Source organism: Mirounga angustirostris, unplaced genomic scaffold (genome assembly GCF_029215605.1).
Source record: "Mirounga angustirostris isolate CCGP_5_RB_7025 unplaced genomic scaffold, mMirAng1.0.hap1 SCAF_10, whole genome shotgun sequence".
In the NCBI taxonomy this organism is placed as follows: Eukaryota; Metazoa; Chordata; class Mammalia; order Carnivora; family Phocidae; genus Mirounga; species Mirounga angustirostris.
In genome coordinates this window covers 101272384-101285764 of record NW_026991718.1, presented here as the reverse complement: position 1 = coordinate 101285764, position 13381 = coordinate 101272384, and positions in this window count along the sequence as shown.

Here is a 13381-nt window from a genome sequence, read left to right as displayed (position 1 = left end):
AGAATAATTGGAATCCCGGAGGGAGTGGAAAGAGAGAGAGGACTAGAAGATGTATTTGAGCAAATCGTAGCTGAGAACTTCCCTAATCTGGGGAATGAAACAAACATTCGAGTCCTACAGGCAGAGAGGACCCCTCCCAAGATCAAGGAAAACAGGCCAACACCCCGGCATGTAATAGTAAAACTTGCAAATCTTAGAACCAAGGAAACCATCTTAAGGGCAGTTAGGGGGAAGAGATTCCTTACGTACAGAGGGAGGAACATCAGAATAACGTCAGACCTATCCACAGAGACCTGGCAAACCAGAAAGGCCTGGCAAGACATATTCAGGGTACTAAATGAGAAGAACGTGCAGCCAAGAATACTTTATCCGGCAAGGCTTTCATTTAGAATGGATGGAGAGATGCAGAGCTTCCACGACCGGCAGAAGCTGAAAGAGTATGTGACCACTAAGCCGGCCCTGCAAGAAATATTAAGGGGAGTTCTATAAAAGGAGAAAGATCCCAAGCGTGATATACAACAGAAATTTACAGGGACAATCTATAAAAACAACATCTTCAAAGGCAACATGATGACAATTAATTCATATCTTTCAATAATCACTCTCAACGTGAATGGCCTAAATGCTCCCATAAAACAGCACAGGGTTGCAGACTGGATAAAAAGACAGGACCCATGCATATGCTGTCTAAACAGACTCATTTTTCACCTAAAGATACATCCAGACTGAAAGTGAAGGGATGGAGATCCATCTTCCATGCCAGCAGACCTCAAAAGAAAGCTGGGGTAGCAATTCTTAGACAAATTAGATTTTAAACTAAAGTCTGTAATAAGAGACACAGAAGGACACTATATCATTCTTAAAGGGTCTATTCAACAAGAAGATCTAACAATTGTAAATATCTATGCCCCCAACATGGGAGCAGCCATCTACATAAGCCAACTGTTAACCAAAATAAGAGTCATATTGATAACAATACATTAATTGTAGGAGACCTCAATACTCCACTCTCAGCAATGGACAGATCATCTAAGTAGAAAATCAACAAGGAAACAAGAGCTTTGAATGATACGTTAGACCAGATGGACCTCATAGATATTTACAGAACATTCCACCCTAAAACAACAGAATACTCATTCTTCTCGAGCGCACATGGAACTTTCTCCAGAACAGACCATATACTGAGTCACAAATCAGGTCTCAATTGATACCAAAAGATTGAGATTATTCCCTGCATATTCTCAGACCACAATGCTCTAAAACTGGAACTCAATAACAAGAAAAAATTCGGCAGAGATTCAAACACTTGGAAGCTAAAGACCACTCTGCTCAAGAATGTTTGGGTCAACCAGGAAATCAAAGAAGAACTTAAACAATTCATGGAAATCAATGAGAATGAAAGCACATCAGTCCAAAACCTATGGGATACTGCAAAGGCGGTCCTAAGGGGAAAACACATAGCCATCCAAGACTCACTCAAAAAAATAGAAAAATCCCAAATTCACCAACTAACTCTATACCTTAAAGAACTAGAGAAAAAGCAACAAACAACGCCTAAGCCATGCACTAGAAGAGAAATAATTAAAATTAGAGCAGAAATCAATGAATTAGAAACCAGAAACATAGTAGATCAGATCAACGAAACTAGAAGCTGGTTCTTTGAAAGAATTAATAAGATCGATAAACCACTGGCCAGACTTATCCAAAAGAAAAGAGAAAGGACCCAAATTAATAAAATTATGAATGAAAGGGGAGAGATCATGACTAACACCAAGGAAATAGAAACAGTTATTCGAAATTATTATCAACAACTATATGCCAATAAACTGAGCAATCTGGATGAAATGGAGGCCTTCCTGGAAACCTGTAAGCTGCCAAGACTGAAACAGGAAGAAACTGACAACCTAAATAGGCCAATAACCAGTAACGAGATTGAAGCAGTGATCAAAAACCTCCCAAAAAACAAGAGTCCAGGGCCTGATGGATTCCCTGGGGAATTCTACCAAACATTCTAAGAAGAAATAATACCTATTCTACTGAGGCTGTTTCAAAAAATAGAAACAGAAGGAAAACTTCCAAACTCATTCTATGAGGCCAGCATTACCTTAATCCCCAAACCAGGCAAAGACCCCATCAAAAAGGAGAATTTCAAACCAATATCCCCGATGAATATGGATTCCAAAATCCTCAACAAAATCCTACCTAATAGGATCCAACAATACATTAAAAGGATCATCCACCACAACCAAGTGGGATTTATCCCCGGGATGCAAGGGTGGTTCAACATTCGCATATCAATCAGTGTGATAGAACACATTAATAGGAGGGAGAAGAACCATATGGTCCTCTCAATTGATGCAGAAAAAGCATTTGACAAAATACAACATCCTCTTCTGATTAAAACTCTCCAGAGTATAGGGATAGAGGGAACATTCCTCAAGTTCATAAAATCCATCTATGAAAAACCCACAGCGAATATCATCCTCAATGGGGAAAAGCTGAGCGCCTTTCCCTTAAGATCAGGAACACGTCAAGGATGCCCACTCTCGCCACTATTGTTCAACATAGTACTAGAAGTCCTAGCAACAGCAGTCAGACAACAAAAAGAAAAAAAAAGGTATTCAAATTGGCAAAGAAGAAGTCAAACTCCCTCTTTTCGCAGATGACATGATACTTTATGTGGAAAACCCAAAAGACTCCACCCCCAAATTACTAGAACTCATCCAGCAATTCAGTAATGTGGCAGGATACAAAATCAATGCACAGAAATCAGTTGCTTTCTTATACACTAACAACACAACTGTAGAAAGAGAAATTAGAGAAACGATTCCATTTACAATAGCACCAAAAACCATAAGATACCTCGGAATAAACCTAATGAAAGAGGTAAAGGATCTATACTCTAGGAACTACAGAACACTCATGAAAGAAATTGAAGAAGACACAAAAAGAAGGAAAAACATTCCATGCTCATGGATCGGAAGAATAAACATTGTTAAAATGTCTATGCTACCCAGAGCAATCTATACCTTCAATGCCATCCGGATCAAAATTCCAATGACATTTTTCAAAGTGCTGGAACAAACAATCCTAAAATTTGTATGGAATCAGAAAAGACCCCGAATCACCAAGGAAATGTTTAAAAAGAAAAACAAAGCTGGGGGCATCACGTTGCCCGATGTCAAGCTATATTGCAAAGCTGTGATCACCAAGACAGCATGGCACTGGCACAAAAACAGACATATAGACCAATGAACAGAATAGAGAACCCAGGTATGGACCCTCATCTCTATGGTCAAATAATCTTTGACAAAGCAGGAAAAAACATGCAATGGAAAAAAGACAGTCTCTTCAATAAATGCTGCTGGGAAAATTGGACAGCCACATGCAGAAGAATGAAACTCGACCATTCTCTAACACCATTCACAAAGATAAACTCAAAGTGGTTGAAAGACCTCAATGTGAGACAGGAATCCATCCAAATTCTAGAGGAGAACATAGGCAGTAACTGCTTTGACATTGCCCACAGCAACTTCTTTCAAGATACATCTCCAAAAGCTAGTGAAACAAAAGCAAAAATGAACTTTTGGAACTTCATCAAGATAAAAAGCTTCTGCACAGCAAAGCAAACAGTCAACAAAACAAAGAGGCAACCCACAGAATAGAAGATATTTGCAAATGACACTACAGATAAAGGGCTGGGATCCAAGATCTATAAAGAACTTCTCAAACTCAACATCCAAAAAACAAGTAAGTCAAAAAGTGGGCAGAAGATATGAAAAGACACTTCTCTGAAGAAGACATACAAATGGCTAACAGACACATGAAAAAATGTTCATCATTAGCCATCAGGGAAATCCAAATCAAAACCACATTGAGATACCACCTTATACCAGTTAGAATGGCAAAAATGGACAGGGAAAGAAACAACAAATGTTGGAGAGGTTGTGGAGAATGGGGAACCCTCTTACACTGTTGGTGGGAATGCAAGTTGGTACAGCCACTTTGGAAAACACTGTGGAGGTGCCTCAAAAATTTAAAAATAGAGCTACCCTATGACCCAGCAAATGCACTACTGGGTATTTACACCAAAGACACAGATGTAGTGAAAAGAAGGGCCATATGCACCCCAATGTTCATAGCAGCAATGTCCGCAATAGCCAAACTGTGGAAAGAGCCTAGATGCCCTTCAACAGATGAATGGATAAAGAAGATGTGGTCCATATATACAATGGAATATTACTCAGCCATCAGAAAAGATGAATACCCAACTTTCACATCAACATGGATGGGACTGGAGGAGATTATGCTAAGTGAAATAAGCAGAGAAAGTCAATTATCATGTGGTTTCACTTATTTGTGGAACATAAGGAATAACATGGAGGACATTAGGAGAAGGAAGGGAAAAATGGGGAGGGGGAATTGGAGGGAGAGATGAACCATGAGAGACTATGGACTCTGAGAAACAAACAGCATTTTAGAGGGGAGGGGGGAGGGGGGATTGGTTAGCTCGGTGATGGGTATTAAGGAGGGCACGTACTGCATGGAACACTGGGTGTTATACGAAAACAATGGATCGTGGATCACAACATCAAAAACCAATGATGTATGGTGACTAACATAACATAATAAAATTTAAAAAAAGAAAGAGGGGCGCCTGGGTGGCTCAGTTGGTTAAGCGACTGCCTTCGGCTCAGGTCATGATCCTGGAGTCCCGGGATCGAGTCCCGCATCGGGCTCCCTGCTCGGCGGGGAGTCTGCTTCTCCCTCTGACCCTCCTCCCTTTCATGCTGTCTCTCATTCTCTCTGTCTCAAATAAATAAATAAAATCTTTAAAAAAAAAAAAAAAAAAAAAAAAAAAAAAAAAATAAAAAAAGAAAGAAAGAAAACAGCTTAAATCCAATACATCTAATGTTTTATATTAGTGTATTACATATTAATTTTACTATTTTCATTTTTGTAGACACATTAACAGATAGTAAGAGCTTGCACTGTTGGTTGTAGAGTTCCACACCACCATGCAAGGCAAGGGCTGCCTATATCTCCCTCATTTATTCATTCTTTCTTCTCTGTCTCTGTTTCATATCAGTACATATACTGTAACAAAAATGGTACCATAACGGAAATGTTTGGAATCCTACTTTTTTGCGTCACATATATTATTTCCATGTCAACACATAGAAATATATACCATTTCGCATTTAGTGAATGCAAAATATTCCACTGCCTGGCTGTTTCACCATTCATACAATGATTCTCCTATTAAAAAACATATAAATTGTTGCTTTTGCTTTAGGATTATGAGGAGTCTACAATGTGCTTTCTGAAAGTAGAATTGCAAATCAAAGTAAGGGTGGTGTTTGTATTTTTTAATTTGGTAACATTACTGAACTGAGTTTCTGAAAGTTACACCAATTTATCCTTCCTCTTGGAGTGATAGACAACCCATACTCAGACTCCACATCACAAGTGGGTATTTTTAATCTTTCTAATCTTTGCTAATCCAATAAGTAAAATACTCTTTTGCTTTTTTTTTTTTTTTACTGAATTGTTGAACTAAATTAAATTTGTACTGGAGCAAAATAAGAGATCATGGCAAATTTCTATTTTACATTAGGAAGTATAAATTTTTATACTTAATTCATGGTAAATAACTTTTTAGGTCAGATAATTTAAAGATAGCCATATTCAAAGAGGCTTTTTTATAGTTCTTTAAAGACTTTAACTGTTGCATAACAATCAATGTTACCACAGTCTTCAAAGACTAGAAAACAGATTGCAAAACAGAATACAAGTTTTAGAGTCTGTCTATTGCTCTTTTCACTGATGTTTGGCTACAGGTGTTTAGATGTTTACAGTGGTCTTTGTATGGACATCTTTGCATGCTAGAGATGCTTCTAACATTGGAACCCCCAGAAAACAGAGCAGGGATTAACAAATATTGGTTAAAGGATGGGTTTTATATCGGGAATATAAACATAACACTGAGAGTGAACAGACACGAGAAAAAATCAGCAAAAGTTAAAACGAAGCAAGAAATCAAACTTTTTTTTTTTTAAAGATTTTATTTTTAAGTAATTTCCACACCCAATGTGGGCCTTGAACCCACAACCCCAAGATCAAGAGTCACAGGCTCTGCCAACTGAGCCAGCCAGGTGCCCCTCAAACTTATTTCCATATCAAAACATTAAATTAGGGGCACCTGAGTGGCTCAGTCGGTTAAGCATCTGCCTTCAGCTCAGGTCATGATCCCAGGGTCCTGGAATCAAGCCCCACATCGGGCTCCTGGCTCAGCGAGGAGCCTGCTTCTCCCTCTCCCTCTGCCTCTGCCTCTCTCCCTGCTCATGCTCTCTCTGTATCTGTATCTCTGTGTCTCAAATGAATAAATAAAATCTTAAAAAAAAAAAAAACATTAAATTATAAACTTTAATATAACAATTGCAAAGTTAAGCAGTAAGTTCATAGTTTATTCTGTTGTGAAATGATGTCCTTGCCATCTATGAGGCTTGGTATAAGCATAGTAATTTTTAATAATTGACAAAACTTTAATACTGGAAGTTTTCAAATTTCTGATTTTTTTCTGAATCCTCAGAAGGCCTGATAACATGAGACCTCTCATTCCCCCACAGCAACTATAGAAAGGGCTGAAAAGTAGCAGATTCCTTTACAAAGGGGCAAATTTCATAAGTCTCTAGCTCACCTTCTTTATTCATTTATATTGCCTGCCTACCTTTTGATCAAGAAAGTAAATCAATCTTGAATTTCCTTATAAATTTATATTACTAGAGGAAAGAAATGAAAACTTATTATGGATTCTGATTAGCATCCATTATACACTTGAAAGGGACAGCAAATAATTTTATCACTCTTTTCAGACGTTTTATTTCAGGGAATGATTTTTTTCTTTAATATTGTTCTGTTAAGTTCTTTTGGACTACCTGGCCATATAGATAACCTAATGCTGAAACACTGTGAGTTAATGCACCATTTAGGGGTTACACAGATTTCCACTGAATTTTCCACAGTCCTAATGGAAGCACTTACCAGACTTGGTGCTGGTGTGATCTGCTTTGTAGCTGAGAAACCTAGTCCTTTCATTTATCATCTCCACTAATTCCAGTCCACTTTTCTCTAAGAAAAGTGTATAATCTGTCTGAAGTCACTCTCAATATTTTGTGGGCAAATTTCAATGTCCTCTGAGAAGGGTTATATTCTTCTACTCTAACTATAAATGATTTGCTTCATAATTGACTTGGCTAACAATAAAATTCTCAAAATATATGTTTTAGATAAGTAAGTAAACTTACTTACATCTCCTTCAAAACAACCATCACCTAGCAAAGATGGGCACTATGCTGGCTCAGCTGCTTCTGTCAAGATTCTAGAAGAACTGTACTTTTGAGTCTAATTCATTTTCAAACATTAGAAAGAGAGAATGAAAGGCATTTAGCTGGTTTTCCATTAAAGCAATAGAATCCATTATGGCAAAGAATAGAGACATGAACAATTCAAGCTTAGAATGATACTTACCAGCTCCTTAAAAGAAAAGCTAACTAATCAGGGTCATTCATCCCTATCTTGAGGGTATCATAGTACATTGACTGATCCTTGATAAAAGCTTTTTTTTTTTTTTTAATTCTGTGACTTACTACAGCTACTTGCTCACTGTCAGAGGTCTGTATCTTCCTCATCTTTATAGATGTACCACAGTGACTAGTTCCTTCATCTGTCCAAAGTTAGTGCTCAGTAAATGTCAATCTACTGACTTACTCACACAGAGCCTGACTGAATACTCTTCATGCTCCGACTGTGGGTGGGTACATCCCTTTCATCCATCAAGTCAATCACAGTATCCCATTAGCATTAGTGACCTTCTGTCATAACAATCCTTCTCTCTTTATCCTTCCCTCTATGGCCCAGGATCAGGAAATGGTCATCTCTCACTTGCACCCTGATAGTCCTCCCTGCCACTGTGGTCTAATATTAAATTCTGAACATACTACCCCCCTTTAAATTCTTCAGTGCCCTCCCGTCCCTACAAAATGATAATCCTTGGGATAATATAAAAGGCCCTTCGGGAATGCTCTAACACTTGCCTACCTGTCTAACTTCATTTCCCATTCCACCTATGATCTGATTTATAAATCCAGTATTACTGGACAATGTCCAAACATGCTATCTCTTCAGACCCTTTTTTTACATAAGCTGTTTCTTTGGCCTGGAATGCGTACTTCTGCCTGTGGGCCTGAGTAACTCCCACTCATTCCTCTCAGCTCCAAAGAGCCTTCTCTGAAACCGACCCTCACTTCTCTAAAAGGACTTCACTTCGCCATGCATACCTCCAATAGAGTATTCCTCACATTGTAATAAAACTTGTTTGGAAGTATTTCTCACTCCTAGACTGTGAATTCCTCCAAGGGAGGCAGCTGTCTCTATTCTTTGCATCCCTGGCACTTGTTACTGACAAGTTAAGGGAGGTGTGCACAGGGAAGGCACTCAATTCATTTTCACTGAATGGAAGAACAGACAAGGCTGACTAGTCATTTCCTTAAAAACTTCATTCGTTCATTCATATATTTATCCATTCATTGGGTGCTTCCTAAAAATGAGTAGACTATTGTAATGGAAGCCCCTGGGAGACTTAATAAAAATGAGGCCACTTCATTTGTCAGGGCCAGAGGCACCGAAAGCCAAGTTAACCCACTTCAGAATTCCGCTTAGGGCCAACATATGCCAATTATTAGGGCCACTATGTAAATATAATAAAGAGAATAATGTACACAATAATTATGGCATCTCACACGTATACATCACTGAATAGTTTATGAAGCACTCAGGTGTTTGCAAGCTATTTATCACATTTTAAATCATTAGAAATATTTGAGAGGAGGGTTGGGTTCTGGATTATGATCATCTCCAACTGACAACAGAACTGAGGCTTGGAAAGATTAAGTGACTTGTCTAAGTATATACTTTGTGTGATAGACTGCAAACACAGCTCAGTTCCTCACTCTTTCCTGTACCCACGTGTTCAGCTACCAAACTTTGCAGTACCTTCCACATGGACTCTGGCTCTAGCCACGCGACTTGCTTTGGCCAATGGGATGTCAGCAAGCATAACTTGGGCTTTAAAAGTCCATGCACAATTGTGCTTTCTTGCTCTTGCTCTCTGCTCCATGGAAAGCGCCTGTCCAGGCTAGCCTGTTGGTCCCAGAGGAAGGAGGAAAAACACTTGGAGCAGAGAACAGTCACTTCAGTCATCTAAAACATGGCTACATATTCAGCTAACAATTTAGGCACATGAGTGAACCCAGTCAAGGCTAAACTGCCCAGCTCAGCCCACACCAAATTACAACCCTCAGACTCATGAACTAACTATATGCTTATTGTTTTAAGCCACTGTATTTGGAAGTGGTTTTGTATAAAGCATTATTGTGATAATTCACCCAGTTAATAAAATAAAAACTAGCACTAGATAAAATAATAAACAAAATATTGTTATTGTAGTCACTCTTTACAGATATTGGCAACCCTGTAAGATATTAGGGGCCTAGGTATTGAAGGTTGAACATATCCAACTTAAAGAGTCCAGAATTCTCTTCATTTCCTAGGTGTTATCCACCCTGAGTAATTCTGTGACTTATCGGTGAGAATTTAGAGATACTTCTTTATGTCATGAATGGCTCATGATTTTCTGACTTCCAAAGTATCCTTCTTAGGAGAAAAAATTATTTTTCAATGAGAAAAATATTTTTATAAGATTTATTTATTTTAGAGAGGGAGAAAGAACACGAGTGGGAGGGGCAGAGGGAGAGGGAGAGAGAATCTCAAGCAGACTCTGCACTGAATGTGGAGCCCGATGCGGGGTTCAATCTCACAACCGTGAGATCACGACCTGAGTTGAAACCAAGAGTAGGACACTTAACCAACCATGCCACCCAGGTGCCCTGAGAGAAAATATTTTTATAGCATATTATCTCAAGCTAAGCTAAACTATGATTTGAAGACCAGTTGTGACTGGTGAACTGTTACGTGAGGGCACCCACTCATGGGAGGCAGGGGTATGTTAGATAGAAATGGTATATGTAAGTTTCTGGGTCAGAAACGGGAGGGATGAAGGGATCACTAGAGGTCAGTGGGGGATGTTTTTTCCAAGCTCTCTCTGGCAATCAAGTATAATGACCCCAGACAGAGAGAGAGGAAGGTCATGAGACATGAGCAGGAATGTGGGATTTGGATGGGATTTGGCCAGTTGGATCAAGGCAAAGGGATAGAAGTAGAGGCAGAGACAATGCTTTGAAGCCCAGGTAACAAAGACTTTTATAGTGGAACACAGAATAGGACTCTCGTGTAGGGAAAACAGAATGCAACATACCATATGCTCTTCAGTTGCCCTGGATTTTGGTAGCATCTGAAGTACTGGGCAAAATCCCTCTTGGTAGAGACACAGTACTTACTTAAAGGACGTGGTACTGATTAAACCACCTGCCACACACCTCGTGGGCACCAAACACTAATGAATGGTCAGAGACAAAATCTAGAAGAAAGAACCCTCTGAGCTAAATGGACAATTGGAAATAATTACATGGCTCTGAAGAGGGTATTAAGGCCCCGCATTTATGTAGTTGGAGACAAGGGACAACAAAGCAAATTTCAGTGTTAAAATCAGTGTTTAACCTACAGGCTATGATACCAAGAGGTTTAGTTCCAACTATTAGTATCTCCATAATATGAACCAGCACCTAAAAGAATGACTATCATGAAAAAGACAGATAATGATGTTTTGGCAAGATTAAGAAATAACAAGAACTCTCAAATGATGCTGGTGGGAGTATAAATTTGTACAACCACTGTTGGGTGGTATGTCCTAGAGCTGAGTATATGCAAATCCTCTGACCCAGCAATCCTATATGTAGGTGTAAGTTCAACAGAAACATGTACCTATGTTCATCAAAAGACATGTATAAGAAATTCATAGCACCACTACTTATAATAGGAAAAAACCAGAAATGACCAAATGACCATCAATGATCATATGAATGATTAAACTTTGAAATATTCACACACAAGATACGATACAATGATGAGGATGAACAACCTACAACCATACTTCATAATCTGGATGGAGCTCAAAAACTTGATATTGAGCAAAAAGAAACACAAAAGCTACATACCATATGATTCTGTTTATATAAAGTTCAAAACAAATAAATGAATGCTATCAGAACAAAAGACAGTGTTATCCTGGGGGAAATGGGCAGTAGTGTCCGTAAGATGTATGAAGTAAGCTTTTGGGATGAGGGTTTGAGTGATGGTTACATGGATATTTTTAAGTTGGGAAAATTCACTGAGTTTCATACTAATGATTTGTATGCTTTTTTACATGTATTAGTTTGATAAAAAATTTTAAATCTTGATATTAAACATCAAGTCAAAGTAATATGATGTGATAAAAATTTAGTGGTTTTGTTTTTTGTTTTGTTTTGTTTTGTTTTTTTTTACAAATAGTGAATACTCTGTCTCCATAGCTGAATCGGTAAATTACCATCTCTGAGTTTTAGCTTCCTCATTTTAAAAATGGGGAAAATGGTTATCTGTTCTGTTCAGAAGGCTGATTTGAAAATCAAGTGAGTTAGCAGACATGAAAAGAAACTTTGTAAACTGTGAAAATGTGTACACATGGAAGATATTCTTGTTGGAACAAAGCAAAAGGGGGTTTTAATTCTAATTTTTAAATGATTTTACACTGTTAAAGAGTAACTCCCTTTGACAAATGATAGTAATTTTAAGTGTTTTGGATCAAGTTTTAAAAAGCAGGTTTGTCAATTATATAATGGTCTTTAATGTACCCAGATTGTTGCTTTTGTTTCAGAAAACAGAAAATTACATGATAGCTTGTAAATGGCACATTCAATTTCACACACTTGAGAATGTTTGAAAAGGGAAAGGTCCACATATAATGCAGGAACTCAAATTTAATGACATCAAATGATACATAATTTGATTCGTTCAACCACATTTCCAGAAATTAATCACTGAGTGTCAGTATCTTTCCGTCCTTCATGACTTGGTTTGTCAAAAGAAAACTGCCCTTTTTGCCATAGCACTACTAATCAGTAATAGTTGGTTCTCTGGATTTAGCATTTCAATCCTGCACTCAGCATCTGGAAACATTTTAAAAGGTCAGATTGCTACTCCCTTATTCAATTTAGTATAAGTTTCACAAAACAAAATGAGCTTCCTTTCTGTGCCTCCCAACATGCTTAGCAACACCTTTAGAAATCACTGGAAACTTTGTCAGAGTAAAACTTGGGAGTAAAGATTAGAAGAGGCAATTGGAAGGCATGATCTGTAGCTTCTTTCTTACCCCCACTGATGTTTCTCTAGATCAGAGTGTCTGAACAGGATCACAGCTGAATTTTTAGGATGGCTAATTCTTTGTGGGGTGGAAGGGTATTGTTCTGTATGTTGTAAGATGTTCAGCAGCATCCCTGACCTCTAACCCCTTGATGCCAACAGTTCCCTCCCTCCCCCACATTGGTGACAAACAAAAATGTCTCCAGCCACTGCCAAATATCTCCAAGGAGGGAAGAGGGGGGGTAAATTTTCCTCCAATGTGCTTCTGATGGATATCTGCTAACACTTTAGTTTTTAGGTCTTCTCCAAGATGCCTACATCTTTGTACAAGTTCTTCCAAACTTTCTAGAAACAATCCGATGTAAAGTGGCCTGCACCAGGGTGTGTAAGTAGCCTGGTGGTTTGGCAAGCCCAAATGGTCCTGTGGGCATAGTGGGTTACTGTCTGGTATGTAGATTTTTTTTTTTTTTTTTAAGATTTATTTATTTACTTAAGAGGAAGAGGGAGAGATTCTCCAGCAGACTCCCTGCTGAGTGCAGAGCCAGGTGGCTCATGACCTTGAGATCATGACCTGAGCCGAAACCAAGAGTCAGATGCTCAACCAACTGAGCCACCCAGGCTCCCCTAGTAGGTGTATCTTTAGAGCATACGTTTATTGAGAGTATTGAATTCTGAGAGCATCAGAGAGGACAAGAAAATAGAAAACATGGGGAAAGAGGCATTAAAGGAAATGAAGATAATATTCAGGTCAGCCTGGGAAGGGACTGCAATGATGCCACTTTGTGTCCCTCTGTACCTGCTGCATCCTGGTGCTACACTGCTCTTATTTCCTTACACCTACTGGTGCAAGATGCCTGGCTTACAATTGCCAGCAATTGATACTGACTTTTTCTCTGGCCACAGAAACACCTTCAGTTTATGAGCAAGGGCTAAATCAAAGTGCAGGGAATAGTTTCCCTTGCAGCAGCCCTTCATCTCTGATAGACTAGATGGGTGGGTAATGATTCCATCTCTCTTGTCCCTT